Source organism: Aythya ferina, assembly GCF_964211825.1.
Source record: "Aythya ferina genome assembly, chromosome: 1".
Classification (NCBI taxonomy): Eukaryota; Metazoa; Chordata; class Aves; order Anseriformes; family Anatidae; genus Aythya; species Aythya ferina.
The window spans coordinates 20,839,253-20,857,932 of record NC_140296.1 but is presented as its reverse complement, the minus strand read 5'-3'; the positions used below and the strand labels follow the sequence as shown (position 1 = coordinate 20,857,932).

At 43.7% G+C, this 18,680-nt stretch overlaps 1 long non-coding RNA gene across 1 annotated transcript in view; it reads left to right on the top strand.

The window, feature by feature from the left end:
- Positions 1 to 6,436: 6,436 nt before the first annotated feature.
- The window catches only part of LOC311439656, a 39,173-nt gene continuing 26,929 nt past the window's right edge, over positions 6,437 to 18,680 (top strand). Inside the window, exon 1 of the long non-coding RNA XR_014694885.1 lies at positions 6,437 to 6,797. This is a non-coding gene — a long non-coding RNA (uncharacterized lncRNA). The remainder of the gene's footprint in view (positions 6,798 to 18,680) is intronic.

The window sequence follows — 18,680 nt, the reverse complement described above, 5'->3', positions numbered from 1 at the left end:
AATGGGAGATGTGGAGAAGGCTGAGGTACTCAGCAGGTTCTTTGCTTCAGTCTTCACTGCCAGTCAGGATTCCCATGTCTCTCGTTTCCCTGAACCTGTAGATGAGGGCTGGGGCAGCAAAGTCCCTCCTGCTGTAAGCAAAGAGCAGATTTGAGACCACATGAAGGAACTGAACAGGTACAAGTCTCTGGGGCCTGATGCCGTGCATCCCAGGGTCCTAAGGGAACTGGCTGATATAGCTGCCAAGCCTCTCTCCATCATGTTTGAAAAGCCTTGGCAGTCAGTTGAAGTCCCTGGTTACTGGAAAAAGGGAAACAGCACTCCCATTCTAAAAAGGGTAGAAAGGAGGACCTGGGGAACTACAGGCCAGTGAGCTTCACCTCTGTGCCTGGGAAGGTCACAGAACAGATCCTCCTGGAAGCAATGCCAAGGCAGATGCAGGACAAGGAGGTGATCTGACACAGCCAGCATGGCTTCACCAAGGGTAAATCATGCCTGACCAACCTGGTGGCCTTCTACAATGGAGTGACTGCATCAGTCAACAAGGGAAGACCGACCGATGTCATCTACCTGGACTTCTTCAAGGCCTTCGACATGGTCCCACATGACATCCTGATTGACAGATTCAAGAGAGTTGGATTTGAAGGATAGACTATTCAGTGAATAAGGAATTGGCTGGATGGCCACACCCAGAGAGTGGTGGTCAATGGCTCTATGTCCAACTGGAGGCTGCTGCTGACCTCAGGGGTCTCTGGGTCCGGTGCTATTTAGTATCTTTTATATCTTAATATCTTTATCAACAACACAGACAGTGGGATGGAGTGCAGCCTCAGCAAGTCTGCAGATGACACCAAGCTGAGTGGTGCAGTCAATAACAACAGAAGGAAGGGATGCCATCCAGAGGCACCCGGATAGGCCTGAGAAATGGGCCCACGTGAACCTAATGATGTTCAATCATGAGCATAGTCTGGGTGAAGAACTCACTAGGAGCAGCCCCGCAGAGAAGGACCTGGGGGTTCTGGTGGACAAAAGGCCCAACAGGAGCCAGCAAAAAAGATGGAGAAAGACTTTTTGCTTAAGCAGATAACAGTAAAACAAAAGGGACAAGGTTTTAAACTAAAAGAGGGGAGATTTAGATGCTATGAGGAAGTTCTTCACTTGGAGGATGGTGAGGCCCTGGAACAGTCTGCCCAGAGAAGCTGTGGATGCCCCATCCCTGGAGGTGCTCAAGGCCAGGCTGGATGGGACTTTGGGCAACCTGATGCGGTGGGAGGTGTCCCTGCCCATGGCAGGGGGGTGGAACTGGGTGGTCTTTATGGTCCCTTCCAACCTGATAAATTCTATGATTCTACAGTAATTTGAAGAAGCTTTGTATGTGTGTAGTGCTCTAGAAGCTGAGACCACGTAAGTGAAGTAGAACTTGATTAGCACTCTTCGTTTTATGACAGCTAACATTTTTCTACTTTGTCTCTTGGTTTTCAAGAGCCATAAACCATATCCTTTGCTTTAATATCCTGTAATTAATGCATATTTCTATATACTATCAACACACCTGACATCTCTTGTTCATGTAGTATCTAAACATGATGTCTGTTTTTTGTGTCAACAACTGAATTCCTCATTCATGTCATGAAAAAAACCATGCAGGTTGGATCCTCAATGCTTTCCTGAGCAGCTTAGACTATTCTGTGTCCTTTCCTAATATCCTTAATCTCTGCTTCTGGCAAATAAGATACTGACCTACTTTATTTTTTTCCCTTCAGAAAGAAAAACAATGTGCACGTGGTGGAGCAGCAGCTGCTGCTGTTTCCTGACTGCAAGAAAAGAGTCACCGTGCCCCTGGTTAGGGTTTTGTTAAAGCCACTCCTGTTCTTATGTCCTCTCTCCTCACCCTGCATGGGGGCACTCACTGCAGCCCCATCCCCTTGCTGCCACTGCACCGTGTGCTGTTACTCAGGTCTGGACAAAACAGGAGAAATTCAACACATTCACACAAATTGCCCACAGATGGGGATGAGTTAATTAAGGGTAAGTGGACTCCGGGGCCCAGCCCCCTGTGTCGGTGCTCCCTGATGCAGCAATGACTCCTGTCTGCAAAGCTGGAAGGCTGCCAGCAGCTCCAGAGGCCACTGCTCTCCAACACGTGCTGCACATTGTGCAGCTCCTCTTTGCCCTTCACCTTAGCTGCCAGTTATATGGAAAATGCATAGAGACTGGGGACCGTGGCACTGTGTTCCCTTTGCACGTGAACGGCAGTACTTGGTGGGGTGGAGTGGAAATGGAGGCATTTTTTCCATGTTTTCCCATCTTCCCCTTTCGGCATTGGATGATGATATCAGTGTTGACTGCTTGTCTCCTGCTTGTTTCATGGGCTTCTTCCACTACATCCAGGAGCTCCAGTGCTTCACAAGAGGACTGTTACACACAGATGAGAGCTAGGCACCAAAATAGAAAATCAATAGTATGCAAGCAGTCTCCTCCCACACATGCTTTTGAAAATCTCCCCCACAACCTTTTGCATCAACACTAACCAGATTTCACCTATAAATCTGCTGCACTTAATCTCCCTGAGTACCTCTCCAGCACTCGCCTCTCATCGCCAACTTAAGCTCCCTTATTGACAGATGCACACAAACAACTTTTTTTTGCCCCCCTTCTCAATCCTCTATTGTTGAAAACCAACACGCGACGACAGCTCTGGCAGGGCTGCATCTGTCCTGCTTGAGCTCAAAGTCATGAAGGGTTTGAAATGGGAGGGCAGAGCTTTGCTCCTGCCCAAATTTTGCAGAGCTCCTTCTGTGAGACAGCCAAGCAGCCCTGGTCCCAAATTCAGGGGTTTATGTGGGCATTTCTGCCTTCCCTGCACAGCCCTGGCACATATCTGTGCAGTTGCACAGTGGCTGTTGGATGTTTTACCCTTGGCTGCCTTTAATGCTGTCTTCAAGTGATTGTTTCAAAGCTGCCTGATGCCACATCAAAGCAGCAGCCCAGACAAAGCACATTCAGGCTGGGAGCTGGGGTGGAAAGAGGGAAAATTTGCAGCAGAGCGCTCATGCAGGGTGTTTTTTTCTTTTGCTTCAATGGGAGTGAAGGGCATGCAGGAGACCTGCTGGCAGAAGGGGGAAATTTTATAGGTGTGAGCTTGGCCAGGCAGAAAATCCAGCCCATCACAGAATGATGTTAGCTGTGTTGTTTGTCTTTTTTTTTTGTTTGTTTGTTTGTTTTCTGATTGCCAAACTTTATATTTTTATATTTTTTATTTTTTCCAAATATTGATTGTTGGTGTTGGAAGGAATACTGCGACTATGGCAACAGCACGAAGAGTTAACAGGATGCCTGATGCGAAATGCATTGGCTCTTCATGTAGTAAAAAGAGATGAGTAAGCTGAGAATCATAACAAGACCTAATCTCCATTTCAGATCTTGTTTAAGAGATTAATTATGGAATATTGTAGACCTAATTAAACACGTAATCAAGGGCAAATAGGCGCAGCCTTACACCAACTAACAGAAATATAAAAATTATTGTGCTGGAACAGACTATTTCTCTAATTAGAAAGCAAGAAACAGCTACAGCCTCTTACAACTCTTGTGTAGAATAAACCAATAGCAGCAAGAAAAAGAGCTCTCACTGGGTTAACCCATAAAATCCGTAGTAAATAAAAACTGAAGACCTTCTATAGCCACAATTGCAGTGAGTTTTGTGGGTACAAGGAGTCCACATATTAATTATTTTTTCACTTGCACAGCATAGTCAATTTAAGAAGCCTAAATTACCATAAAAATCATGATTTCAGTTCATTACTAATCAGCTGAACAGCTAGAGAAACAGAAACTTGAGTACTGATGCAGCGCTCCTGTGTTCTCCTGGAAAATCAATGCAAAAGTAGAAATATAAATCAAGAGTCTTGATGTTTGGTTGTTCTGTCAAGATGTAAGGATTTAAGGAAGTTACCATGTAAATATTCACCACTACCCCCCCCCCCCCCCCCCCCAAAACAACAACAACAAACAACAACAACAAACAACAACAACAACAACAACAAAACACTCTGGGGGATGTGAAATCACAAATTTAACTAATTGAGATAACTAATTCCAGGCTCCTCTTGTCAGCTGGCAGCACTCGATTTTGAGGTTTTGCTTTTCACTGAGCTCTTGTGAATTCCTTGTTGACTCCCCAAGTGCCTGCCACTTAGAACAACTGGCAGTTGTGTGGTTTTTAAAATGTTTTAATGAAATTGTCTCACAGACACATCTGTTTGGCCCTCTGAATCCTGCTGTTGCTCAAATCACATGTGATTGTTGAATCAACTGTAGCCTCAAGCAGAGGACAAAGATGTGCCTGTGTGTGTGTACTCTGTGTTAGCTGTTTAGTTTCAAGGTGTTTCTGATGCCCTTTGCAGCCCCAGAGAGAAGTGCTGCCACCACCTTTTCAGTGTGGGCATGGTGGTGAAGCTGCTGACGCTGCTTACAGATCTCCCTGCTCCTCTCCTTTGGGCTGCCCAAGCCACTGGTGAAATTTTTTTGGGATGCAGCACTGCAGCATCACCATTTTGGCCTTTTCCTTGGCTTTCCTACCCACATGTTTAATGTCTGCACCTTTCTTCAGGCCCAGCCGTTAGCCAGACTGCTGTTGCACACTGGTTTGTTCTCCCCTGCCCTTCACCTGTTACTCTGGCTCTTTTTATTTTTTTTTTCTTCATTTCCTTGCTCTTTCTTTTTATAACTGGTCCATCTGGACAAATTCATTTTATCCTCTGCTCCTGGAGCCGTTTCTCAAAAAAGCTTGTCCTTTCCTGTTTTTACTTTATTGCATCAAAGAAAGGAAGGCCCACACTACTTTTAAGGACAAGAACACAAACTTTGAAAATAAAGCTGAACATAATGCCTTTTATCCACATTGTGTGGGAAGAAAAGAAGTGAACAGATCACCTGTGCTACATTCAACCTTTGAAGAATATCAAGGATAAATCTAATTTTACCTGGTTTATTTTTCCCTCAAGGGATTTTTAAAGGACAGAGCAGAGAGATGTCCTTAAGTAAGGAAGTGACCAGAAACAAAAATCATATGAGCATGGAATCACTTAGGTTGGAAAAGACCTCCAAGATCATCAAGTCTAGCCATTAATCCAGCATGGATGAAGCAGATGAAGAGGTTTTACCAGGCACTTTCTGTGAAACTCAGCCACTTCCTATGCCACCAGATTCCTCTCTTGACTGTGTTGCTTTTTAACAACAAAAGGAAACTGTGAGACAAAGATCTGAACCAGGAGATCAGCAAGGGGTGAGCTGAAGTAGCTCACACCGGTGATGGTGTTTCTTCAATCGAATGTGGAAATAAGGACTGCTGCTGGAACCTGGCTTGTGGCAGGCAAGCTCAGGAGCCCTTTGGGGCTCAAATAGTCTTACTTCATGTGAAGGTAGGTATTTTTTTTTGTAAGATTAATTTAATTAGAAAACAACTATCCTGGCCAGATTGGTTTTCTCCTTGCCTAGAAAGGACAAAAGGAAAAGGCATTTCCCTTCCTCGTACCTTCATGCAATGCCATCTGCAAGTTCAGGGATATTTAATCTCCTTGTATTTCAGCCACGCATGGAAACAAGGGTGAAAGCAGGACCTCAGCCTGGTCCCACCTGTGGTAGTGCTGGTGAAACCCCTCTGGAGCAGCAAGGATTGGGGCTGACTTTCTATTACAACACCCACAGCCATTTCTGTCTTCAGAACATTGTTTGGGGCTGCTGGCTGCTCCACAGTCTGCAATGCCTGCACTCCAGCTGTGTTTCCAGCCTTGCTTTGCAGTATATTGCTTTTCAGCACAACCTATACAATGACACTACCACAGAAATGCAAGCACTGGGGCTTGGGCAGCCATGATCTGGCCTTCTGGGTCATTATTTTTGTGTGTATAACCTCAGCATCAGCTTGTGCTACAGCAGCCCAGGGTATTTCTATTTCTCAGCTGCACTTAAGTCTATGTTTTGTGTTAGAGACAGAAGACAAGGTGTTAATTCTACATATTGTACTTTCCATATGGCATAGCATTATCATCTTCCTGTCCTCACCCTTTGCTGCTTTTTGTTTAAATCTTCAGTTCTTCGTCCACCATTTCTCTGCTCTTCTTCCATGTGCACAGATTCACACAGGGGCAATTTGGTGCAGAACCACTGGAGCCCATGGAGGTCTGATGAGAGATTTGGGCTGAGCTCTGTCTCCATGTAACCTTCTTCCCACCTCTTTTCCAATTTATCTCCAGCAGACAACAAAGCCAGCTCCATTCTGGTCCCACTTCCCACACATCCAACAGCCAAGTGTCTTCCATGTCAAGCAGAGAGAATGCATTTTTTCTTTTAACAGCAAAGTTTTGTGAATCAAGCACAAATATTCCTTTACAATGATGCTAGTAAGATTAGCATAAACCAATGCCCTGAATTTACATTTAGCCACTCAAGGTCACTAGTGACATCTCTGCTTTTGAAATGGGGAATATAGCCACTGCAGTTATCTTTCATATTAAAATCTATGACTTTCTTCAGCTTTCAGAGAGAATGTGGAGAAAAGTGAAAAAGGTGTGATGCTAAATATGAGAGCTGTCTGCTAGAGCTGTTTTTCCCTTAAGCAGAAATGACTAAATCTGCACTGTTTGCTGCAAATAAAATTAGTGGCTAAGGCTTGCAGAAGTGGAAATGTCGATGGAGACGTGGGTCCTGCAGAGCTGCCAGGAGTGTGGGACTGCATCCAGCCACATGGACCACCCACGGCATGCACCACCTCTTCCTGCTTTGCAAGAAGCCAGGTGAGATGACTGCTTCTATCCTGGGGTTCAATGCAGTTATTCATATATTTATTATCAGAGCCAAAGCCAGCCATTCCTACTTTGGAAACAGTGGCTTATCATAAACTTTGTGTTCTAGAAGAGCAACAGAAAGATGTGCAAAGTTCTGCAGTATCCCAGTGTGAAAATGCAAGAAACGTGCTCAGAAATATGACTTTTACGAACATCAGAGCCTCCGCTCGTCCACTTGAATGGCTGGGGACTGGGCCAGGGCTAATGAGTTTTGCAAATGTTGTTTTAAAATCCTGTTAAAAATTTGTTGTCTTAATAGGGCAGTAATCCACACATGCTGTAAGGCTGGTCACTAATTAAATCATGTTGAGACTTAGAAATGCAGATAAAGGAAGCAGGGATTAAACCAGTCTGGTAGTACTAGTCTCTTTTGGAAGTTCTCAGGTGAGTTTTTACAGAAAACTGTTCAAATGACCACAGAGACAGGAAAATGCCTATTAAAAAAATCCTTGATTACTGCATGGAGCCTGTATATATCTAATAGTGATCTCACTGAATACATTAAGGGAAAAAATAGTGTGATGCATAGGAGAGAACTTTCTGTAATTCAGTAATATTCAAATCTTGTTTTTGCATGTGAGATGAACCTGTTCTTCCTTTCTGTTACTAACATAATGTATCAGCCTGGGGCAAAGACCCAAAACTGGTGAGTTTGAGGGGTGTCAAACATGGCTGTAAGGCTCACAGAGATATTGTGCATAATGTGGGCCTTGCCAGGAAGTATGCATTTTGCATTTCCCTCCATGCCAGCCACAACTTTCCTTTTCCCTCTGGAAATACTACGTCCTCTGGAAGTGCTTGATTCCCCTTGGAGAGGGCTGAAGTCTGGGGTTAGAGAGTCCACCTCTCCTACAGTCCTCGTGAGACCTCAAGGAGAGGAAAATCCTCTCCTGGCTCCATGCGGTGCCTGCAGCCCCACATTTCCCAACTCCTTGCAAGAGGAAACTCCTTGGTACTCCTCAGGGGCCTCTGCCTTGGTGATTTCATTTGGCTGTTCATTAAGATGCTTAAATGAAAATGTGGGTACTCACATTATGTTGCCCAGATCAGTACTTTTCACTTGAAAATCTGTAGATGTAAATTTCTGGAAAGGGCAGCCTTCTGCATCTCTGGTACTATCTTACATAATCAGATCCCCAGGGTGTTACAGATGTGGTACAAAAATAACTACATCCATGCCTTTGTAATTTAGCCCTGTAGCATGATGGACCAGCTATGGCTTATGGTAGGAAACCCTCAGATAGTGGGAAACCACTCGACAGGGATTCAAAGTAGCATTCTCCAGGGCCTTCTTTCTTCCAGACATGTACAGTGAAAATCATGTTACCAGTTTGAAACGCAGGAGGACGAAAGTGCTTCGTTATTTTTTTTCCTGCCATTTTGAGAGTATTTTGTGTTATTCTTGTTCTCATTAATTCTTATTAAGTGTAAGAGAGACATGACAAACTATGTACAAACCCTTTATTAAAATGTTCAGAAACCTCTCGAGCATATTGCATGCTTTTAACTGATAATAGCTTCATATATTTCCTTAGAGTAAATGACTTTTCACTTTTCACTTCTGATGTTAAGAGAAACTTTTCTGATTTTTTTTTTGTCTCCTTATCTAGAAGCAAATACGTTGTAATGCTTTATTATAATTGAATATCCATAATGTTCAGTGTAGAAAATAAATAAGTAAGAGACTCTTCCAGGAAATACCCTATCAATACTATAAATGATTAATAGAAAAGCATCATTCCCTTAAAATGCTTTACCACGTTTGCAGTCCAAAAGCAAGAGTCAGGTACTGGAGTCACACCAAATTGACATTAGTGTGTGATACTGTGTTCTGCTCTACCTTAATTTATATGCACTCTTATCATTGCTTAAGTGATATCTAAGTGCTTCCCAATTATTCATTAAGGGAGATAATTGATGTGATTATTTTTTTCTTCCCCTTTCCCTTTTACTTGTTCAACAAAGTATTTTGGTAGGGTTGGTTTTCTTTAGGGTGCACAGAGCTATTTATTTACTTTGGAGAATCCAAGGAGAAAACCTGTACCTTGCACTCAGGGCAGAGAGCTGTGATGCTGAACAGCTCCAGCCCCTGTAGGAACCCATCCCTGGAGCTTGGGCTGGCCCCAGCGTGTTGTCTCCTGCTCCTGCATGTGAGTCAGAAGACCTGGTCTGCCAGAGACGAGTTTCTCATCCCTGGAGCCACATCTGGACACAGGGCCCGACACCATGACCTTGACTTGTCACTTCCACTGACACCTTGCCACCTTGTCACAGCAGTGCTGGATGCCCACGAGGTTCCTCCTACACCATGCTGGCACGTGGCAGAGGTGCCTCTGTGCCATCAGAAGTGGCCTCGCTGATTTCCAAGGACACTGCACCGAGCCCTTTCTGAGCTGAATTTGGGTCAGCATAGTTAGGTTTTCACACACGCTTGTCTGTTAACCATCTCAGACCTTCCAGCCTCCACGAGATAGCGTCACACCTCTACACTTAAAATCTCCCTAGAGAACCGAAGGAGCAAAGATTTAAGCTGATTCACATCAGCTTTAATTAAAACTCAATTAAACTCATTCAGATTTAAACGTCCGGGAGGCAGATGCACGATCCACACTTAATTACCGTAGCACAACCCTCTTCAACACCCACGGGTTTGCGGTGGGCTTCTGCTTGGGGGCTGACAGGGTGGGCCATGGGGTGCAGAGCTTGGCCGGGATCCCTAATCCCCTTGTCCCTGCTCCACAGCCGTCCTGTATGCTTACTGCACCTCGTGAGGCCAGCAGCTGTGGAGCGGCGGTGCCACCCCCGCAGGGTCCCTGCTGGCGGTGCCGTGCTGCTGAGAAGCTGCCTCCAGGCTCACGGGGCCTGGTGGTGCCCAGCAGCAGCTGCAGCCATATGGCTGCTCCAGGGGCTTCCTGGCACGGCCCCCAGCAAATCCTCTTAGTTCAGCTTTTCACCCTCCTTCTTGCCTCTTTGATGCCAGACTTGCCTGGCTGAGCTTCTACTCTGGTCCCAATTCCCACTGCAAGCCCCAAGGCTCTCACAGCCTGGAGGTGGACATGCCCTTCCTGTGCACTCATGTCTCAACCCCAGCTCAAGGAGGGGATTCTGGGGTTGCGTCTGCTCAAGGTCCTGCCTGGTGGTGAGGCAAGTGGCATAAACTGGAGGTGTTCAAGACCAGGCTGGATGGGACTTTGGGCAACCTGGTCTGGTGGGAGGTGTCCCTGCACATGGCAGGGGGTTGGAACTGGGTGGGCTTTATGTTTCATAGGAAGCCAATACATTCAAATCTTTCCTAAGGCCATTATGAGGATTTTTGTTACCATTTAGAGAACTTGAAAAGCAGGGAATACGATGTTCTTGTGCCGAGTGGAAGTAGGTGCCTAGCCTCCTGAACCAGGGAGGGTATGTTCATGGTAATGAGAGCTTGTTGCAATTTATTCTGTTCCTCAAAATCTAGGTAGGAAAACAAAAATCCCTGCTGATACCTTTTCATTTTTGAAGCAGCACAATAAAAAAACAGCTGTTGAAGCTAATGACTGCATTTGCATAGATTACATGTGACAATCCAGCACGCAACGGGGTGTCCTGCCATGTAGACAACGAGCCACAAGGGTGATGCACTTCTTTGGCATTTACTGCCAGAAGTCAGACGCACTTCTGCAATAATAACGTCAGCTCACTTCCAGGGGGGCTTTGGCTACGGGCGACAGAGAAAATTACTGATTTTCTCTTGTTTTCCAAGCCAAAAGGCGGAGGGCTCTCTCCCGCCAAGTGCAGAGAGGTGGAGGAGGGAAATCGGCTTTCATGATGGCACCCAGAGTAAACCATCATCCTCCAGGGTGACAAGGGGAAGGGGCCCGATGGTGGTGAGCTGTCCCCTGTCCCCCAGGGCTCTGGGCTGGCTGTGCAGGATGGCTGTGTGCTGCCCCGCAATGAGCCAGAGCCCGGAGAGGGAGGGCTGGCGCCTGCCTGGGGGCACCGTGGCTGGATGCCATGTAGGCTTGGAGGGAAAAAAAATAGCCCCTTTGTGTTTTCTGCACAGTGTCCGGGTTTATGGCATTGCTTTGTTATTCTTGCAGTGTTGGCTATAGACAAACACAGGAGGACAATTTATATCCCAAGGCAAACTGGCTCTGATATGGTGCTTCTCCTTTTCTCTTTGCTTAATTGGGCTAACAGGAAAAGACAACAGCTGCAATGGTGGGAATGAAAAAAGCATTTGCTTGTCCTGTTTTTGACAGCAATCAGCTTGACAAGGGATTATCAATTGATTTGAGATAACTGTTAATGCTGGGTGCAGTTTGGTGTCTGTTTATTCCCTTTACTGTTTCACAGATACAGTTGCACCAGAAAATAAAATCACAGAATCACAGAATGGCTGAGGCTGGAAAGGAGCTCTGGAGATCATCTAGTCCAACCCCCACCACGACCTCTCCCCAAGCAGGATCACCTAGAGCAAAACAATTATTTTCAGGGAGAAAACATGCTTCCACTCTAAAGCATGCTTAAATAAGACCAGAATGTGAAAAGGAGAAGAATTTCTGAAAAAAATGCTTTGGGACTCCTGTGTGTTTATGTACGTGTGCACTTGCGTTAATGAGTGTCATGATGTGAGCAATTAAAAAAAGAGACAAGTCACAGGCACATGTTTTTGAGACAAATCAGGTCATTTTCTCCAGGATTTGTCTTCCAGGACTGCAGATCCGACAGTCACAGAGTGCTTCCTTCTGTTCTTGTAATCCATGAGAACATGGCAAAGCTTCGCGACCACCTGTCAACCTATTTTTGCAAAGTGCAGTAGAAAAACTCCTTGAAAAGGACTAGATGATCTTGACTGCCCTATTGGATACACAGGATGTCTTTTGCATTGATGCATGGGTTTCGCATTCGGTGTTGCTGGAAGCAGGGGATGATGTACCTTGGCCAGGAGTCGAGAGAGATGGGCTTCCCCCAGCCAGCCAAACCTATGTTGCTGGTTTCCAGGTTGTTTGCCCCTGGCCCAAATCCAGCACTGTGGAACTTGGTGGGAATTTTGAAAATGTCCTTGGTAGACGCTGAATCCAGCTGTTGTGTGAGGAAAAAACACTGAGGAGAGCTCTCCAGCTCCCAAAGGGCTGTGGGGTGCTTGTTCTGCATCCTGGGTACCCTACCAGCCAAATCCTGGGGCCTGATCCTATGGGTCCTACATGCTCCTTGTGCAAATGGTGCTTCTCCAGGAACCCACTGCATCCAAGCAGGAAGAAAAGCAGGAGTGGAAGCCCCAGTGATCATCCCTCTTGGTGCTAATCTATTCTTAAACTGAACTGTACTCTTTTGATATTTTAGTAAAACTGTCATGAATCAACACCCACTGCCTCATTTTTCTTAGCGACACACACACATACAAAAAGGGGGGAAAAAGGAAAAAAAAACAAACAACAAGCCATCCTCTAACTGACATTCATATTGAATTGATCAAGTGATCTGCTGTCAGAGCAACAGCTCTCATCAAAAATAGCCCTTTGGAAAAAAACTCTGGTATTATTTGTACAGCGTGTGCCACACGATGCTATGTAGTGAAAGCAGGGTGTCAGCGACCAGTATTAAAAGGAGATCACCGAAAGTGCTGTGTGGGAAATGAATCATGTGCCTCTACAAGCTACCAGCATCCCTGTGACTGTCTCAAACTGATGAGTGCACTGATGTGTAGCAAGGCATCATTTTTAGAAGGAGCAAGCAGTGTCAGATTTCTTTAAAATCCCTCACAGCTCTGAGGGGCTGATAAAACCAAAATCCAGGCTGCACCAAGCCTTCCCAAGGGAGCAGCTTTGACCACAACCCCAGTCCTTCCTGCCAGCTCCCAGCCACGGCAGTAGCTCTCCTGGTGCAAGAAATGGGGACAGTCAAGTGCACATACATGGAGCAAGGCACCTGTTTGCATTACAGTGGAAAAGGTTTTCTTTCTGTGTAACTGTTTTCTCCAAAGAGGAAAAAAAAATGGAGGCTGAAAAATGTTGGCTGATATTTTTGGGAAAGGGAGGAAACAACCTGAAGTCCATGAATGCTGAAACATTTGGTGAGAGGCAGATGTGAGCAAACACAGGCGCTTTGCTCTGAATGTTTAACTCGGGCTCCCTTTGCAATCAGAAGAGACAGAGCTTTTAGGATAAGATTTATCTCACCCAGCCTTAAGCTGACATATAAAATAGGTCAAATAAATTACGCCCTAAGAATACCTATCTTCTGCCACATTCAGGAAAGGGGATTTAGGCTAACTAGCAGCAATGCAGCTGTTTACTCTGTGGCTGGTTAAAGCACAGGGAGATGAAATCCAGCCTTTGGTTTGAAACAGATTGAAACCAGTGGTTCCTACAGGTTTCAAAGGCATAGCCAAGTTTTTTGTAGCATCTTGCAGGCAGCTCTTTGGGAGGCTACTGAGACGTATGCTATTACAAATTTAAAATAGGCAGTGTTTATCTGATTCAGTGTGGCTCAGATAGGGGTAATTGCAGTTTTGGGGGTCCTGAAAGAAATACAGACAGTGAATTCTGCCATTCGTTCAGGAAACTTGTCATGATAATAGGCACAACTATTTCTTTCCTCTCCCACTATGGTCCCAGGGACAGATTTGCTTCCAAAGCTTTTTAGTAATCTCCTTGTTTCCCATGTACTCAGGTTTCTTTTCCCCCTTTCACATTTGACCCTTGTGTCTTTTCACCTGAGCTCGAAAACTTCCATGTGCTGCCACAGTGGCAGCTCCTGCTGATGTTCTGCCCAGGGGCTGTTTGCTTTATGCACAGTGATATGGGGGAAAAAAAGAAAGAAAATGAGGCAAAGCACCCCTGAAATCAATCTAATAAGGTATCCATCAGTAGTTATAATGAAACATAAGCAGCCACTGCGGAATCTAGCAATAGTGTTGATGGCGAATTTGAGAAGCATTTCTTATTCTAAAAAAAAGCACAAGAAATATGATCACATCTATTTAGGTATCCTATTCAGAGAGGCCGAATCTTTAGTTAAGGGGCCAATTCTCACTTTTACATCCACTTATACGAATCAAAACTGTTCACTTATACTAATCAGAAGTGTTTCTGTTGAAGTCGGTTGAAGGGCTTTAAACAGTACAGGGGTGCAGACCAAACCTCAGCACACCCCATCAGTTTTTGAATGCTTACCTTAAAAATGTCCTTCCCTCCTCTCAGAGTCATTCTCATCTGGTCAGAAAAACACATTGTGGCCAAGCACACCCCCACCCCCTTTCCCTAATCTGCTTACACTTTTGCTTTGGGCTTTTAATTAACGATAGTGAGCAAGACCCTTGCCTCCTGTGGTACTATTGTCTGTCAGGTCTGCTGGGATTGCACGGACGGGATTTTATTTTCATTAATTTTTGAAATAGAAAAGCTTAAGTAGCACAATTAGAAACAGAAAAAAAAGTTGCTAACATGCCTGAAATATTGTAAACACCAAAGAAGAAAGTGAATGGACGCATATCCATGTAAAATATATATATATATATATTTATGGGATTTAAAAAAAAAAAAACATTTCTCTTCTCGATCCAGTAGGTGAAAGAAAATAAACTCTCCACATTTCCAGTAATCACAGTGCAAGTAAATCTGGGATTGGGCTGGGTTAATTCTTAGAGGTTCTAGCTACAATGTTACAGCAGGATTAATCTAGAGGTTTTTTGTTTTGTTTTGTGTTTTTAATGTAGTGGGCCAGGGCACTAACATATTATTAATTAGAAGCAAATCTGTCCCTTGGGGAGACTACACGTACCGCCTGCATTTTTAATTTGTATTTATCTTTAAGACAAATGAAGCATATTTTTCCCCTCACTGTTTTTTAAAGTTGCTTCCTTATTCCTGTGTAATCCTTTTATTTTGCATTGGGAAGAACAGTTGGATAACACAGAGATTGTGTGCCTACAAACATTTTTTTTTTTTTTCAGCCTCTTGGCTGAGCTGGAAAACATTGAATAATTTTCTTTTGGGTCAAATTCCTGTTTTGTTTCATTTTGGGAGGGGTATTGTTGTCTTTCTATTCTTCCCTTTAAAACAGCATACCAAAAGCAATTTACACAGGAAAGTTATTTCAATTTAAAAGAAAAAACAGAAAACAACAATTTCATTCTTTCTCATCTCAGATTGTTTAGCTGATCTCAGAAAACTCATTACTGGTTTGTTCAATCCATTTCCTGTTGATTTTTTTTTTTTTTTTCCCCTGTAAAATTGCACCCATAAGGGATGCTAGGTCTGAGTGACAGTGACAAAAGAAAACTTCACTGTTGCTGCAAAATTCCTTTCACATGTGAAGGTGTTGTTGGCCTTAGTCACAGAGTTATTACTGGTAAGAACAAGAAGCATTCCTCCTAGTGAAGTCCTCACCGGCATTCTTTGGTCTAATACATGATCTTCCATGCTCATGAAATGAGATTTTCCAATTTTGACTGGACATGACCAGTGTGTAAGCATGTCAAACTTCAGTGACTGTTTATAATTTCCTCCGCATTTGTGTTGCAGAAGCACACAGTCACTTACCTGTTGAAGAACCTGTACCTCTGCTCTCTTTTGGTGTAATTTCTTGGAGATTTAAAAGATAGTTTGCTCACTTGAATTGCACAGTTCTGCAGCAGGTAATTCAAAATTCAATATGTTTGTGTGATTCAGACATAATTTTCTGAAAAATGAGTCCAGGTCTCTCTATTTTGAGAAACAGGTCTATTATTCTCCATGTACACTTCCCAGTACCACAGCCCTTTGGTAGAAAAAACAAAGTCATGAGCGTTCATTATCTCCCAGGAGACTGGAGCCATATTTTATGGGGACGTTTGTGTCTCCCAGGCTTGGCAATTTTTTTCCACACATATACTGGTACCAGATTATCCCACTGACAGTTTTTCATGTGCTAACCAAGGAGACAGGATGGTATTAGGCAGTTTCTGGTGGTAGTGAGCACAAAGCCTGTATGCAGATGACAGGCTGATGGAGTGTAAGAAACTCATTTTTCCTTCCCTATGCTGCATTTTTTAGATTCATTTAAGAGCAGTTTCTCTGAGATATCCCCAAGTTTGAGCTGTCTGCGAGTGAGGGACAGCCAGACTCTGGGCATGCTGATCTGCACATTTTTGCTCTTTATGCCTCTGCAGCTCGTGAGAGTTTGGTTTGCAGAAAAGGATATCTGACCTGGGAAAGCAGAGGGTGGAGGATGAAAGCAAATATCCCTAAGGAGGTTCTAGCTGCTGCCACACAGGCTGGAGGTTGAAGTATGCACTATCAGAAGACATGGAATTGGGGAAGTAAGTGCAAACAAGTGACAAATATTAGAAATCCAGGCACCTTTCCCCTGTATTTGTATGTATGCTAGTATGTATTACAGAAAGAAGCCTCATGTAGAAGAATTTTTATCCCCATTTCTCTTTCTAAATTAAAATAAATAAAATAAATGCTGGTGTTAATTTTTTTTTTTCCAGTCCCAGTGGTTTGCTAAGCAGATCTTAAGGTATCAGCAGAGATCTGACATTACTTACATCTTCTTTAATGAGCCCATTGATTTTGTAATCCAGCAAACAGTATCTCTTCCATTTCCTGATACTGTATTGCATTGTGGTGTCTTTCTGTGCTGTAGCACACCTGTCCATGTAAGAAGAAACGGCAGCGTTTGAAGTAACTTCTGAAGTAGTGGACCTGTTTTCCCTGTGGACCTGTGATTGCTCTGGGCCTCCTTGTACTCAGACTTAAATTCTTGAGCCTGGCATGATAATTGTCTGCAGCTTTTTAAAAGCCTGCTGACTTTCACTCCATCACCAGCCTGGGTCTTGGTGCAGGCACTGTGCTGGCTGAAGCTTTGCCATTCACTTTCTGCAATTTAGATTCCCTGCTCATCATCAGGAGGACCTTCCAGTTTTAAATCGATGTATCTTCTTTAGACCCCATGAATTATATATACACTGTAGGACATGTGAGGGGAGAAACACAGCTCTAGAGAATGCTACCCAAAGGGAGAAAAACAAACAAATAAACAAACAAAAAACACTTCAGCAGAAAATGGGTAATTTCTGGCATAAAACAGCAGGGAATATGTTGAAAGGACTGCTCCTGACTCTCTGGAGTCTCTGAAGCTTCTTAGAAAATAAGCATAAAGTGAAAAATTCCTGCACCTGCATAGATCTACAGACACCTCTGGCCTATCAAATTTCTTTCTTTGGTTCTGTTCAGCACACGAGGCAGCCTTGAAACACCACAAAATTCAGGGTCTTCTGTCAAAATGAGGGACAGGATGGTTTACATAGTGTTGCATGTCTGGTATATTCATTTTAAAGATCAAACAACCCATCTCCTCCAAGAACATGTCCTCCACAGACCCTTTCCAGTATCCTCTGCAGCTGGAATAAATCTGGTGGTGTGGCTGTGGTGAGTGGGATCTCTGCCACCACGCTAGATGTCCCTTGAGGTGAGATGGGTCTGGAGGATGTGGTGGAAACAGTTCTACCACCACTTGGCTGTCACTTGTCTTCTGGTCTTCTGATGCTCCCAGCTGATTGTGGTGTCTTTCTGCACTTTAAAATTAGAGATCTTAATTGGTTTTCACTTTAAAAAGTGTCTGTCAGCCTTTCCTCTGCCTTGCCAGAAAGACAGTTATGACAATTTCCACTGGAGGATGCAAACTTCCTTTTCAGATTTACAGAGATGAAGGGGAACCATAAAGAAATGACTCCCCACGATAATTTAGAGGAGTGAGTTTTAAACCTTGGGGAGAAACAGTAAGAAATAGATATTGCTCACATAGGATTTGTGCAAGCTTCCTGGAATGTAAAACCAGACAGAATAAAAAAGGCCAAAAGGATGAAAATGTCTCTGGCTCCCTTTCATTCGGCTCCTCACTGTCCTGTTCCAGAAACCAACCTGCTTCACCTTGGATCTGTGTTGATCCTATATCCTTTTACAGTTCTGCAGAAATGACACAATTTGCTTCCAGGGGGCTTCCTTGACAAAAGCAGAGGGAACAAAAAGGACAAGGGAACACCACTAAACTCTCTGTGAAATTCCTGTTATACATGAGTACAGGGGCACAACAAATGTGGCAGAGAACATTTTCTGCCAACCCTCTTGATCTCACAGCTCTCCAGTGTTTAAACATCACTAAGAGCAAAAGTGATTTTGCTTGAACATTAGCACCTCTCAGCATTACTTGTCTTCAATTAAAAGTTGGTGAATGTTTTGTTGAAATCTTTCCCTGTTTAGCCCTGCAAGGGCGAGTTGACCAAAGCATGTCACGAGTTCATGTTGAACTCACAGATGTTTTGCCATTAAAAAAAAAAAGTTAATTAAAAAAAAAAAAAGAATGTGAATGTTTCATTTGTCCCTTTCAAAATTCAGTGCTTTGATTTTTCATTGTAGAATGAGTATCCATTTCCAGAGGTACACAAGGTTATTTAAATCATATTTTTAAAAGCGTAAAAAGATGGAGAACAAATGTGCAGAAAAGATTCAATTTGTCAGAACATTTTTCAAGAGGTAATTTCAGGCTGACCTCAAGTCACTTTCCTCCATTAACGCTTGGATTTTAAGTTGACTGAAAAACAAGCTGAAAGTCCACCCTTTCTTTCATGACTGCAGATAATCACACACACAAAAAGAAGAGGGCACAATAACTTGTCTGTTCCATACAGCTGTGAAGCATTAAGTCATCTGTCCTCATCCTTTCATATCTCAGTATCCCACTACTTTGGGCTCAATGTTTGCAAGAAGAATTGGCTCAATGTAAAGAATTGGTGAAATGTAACAAAACACCAGCATGAAAAGTGCAAAAACTTGGTAAGTTCAGCCATCTGGCCAACTCTTATTT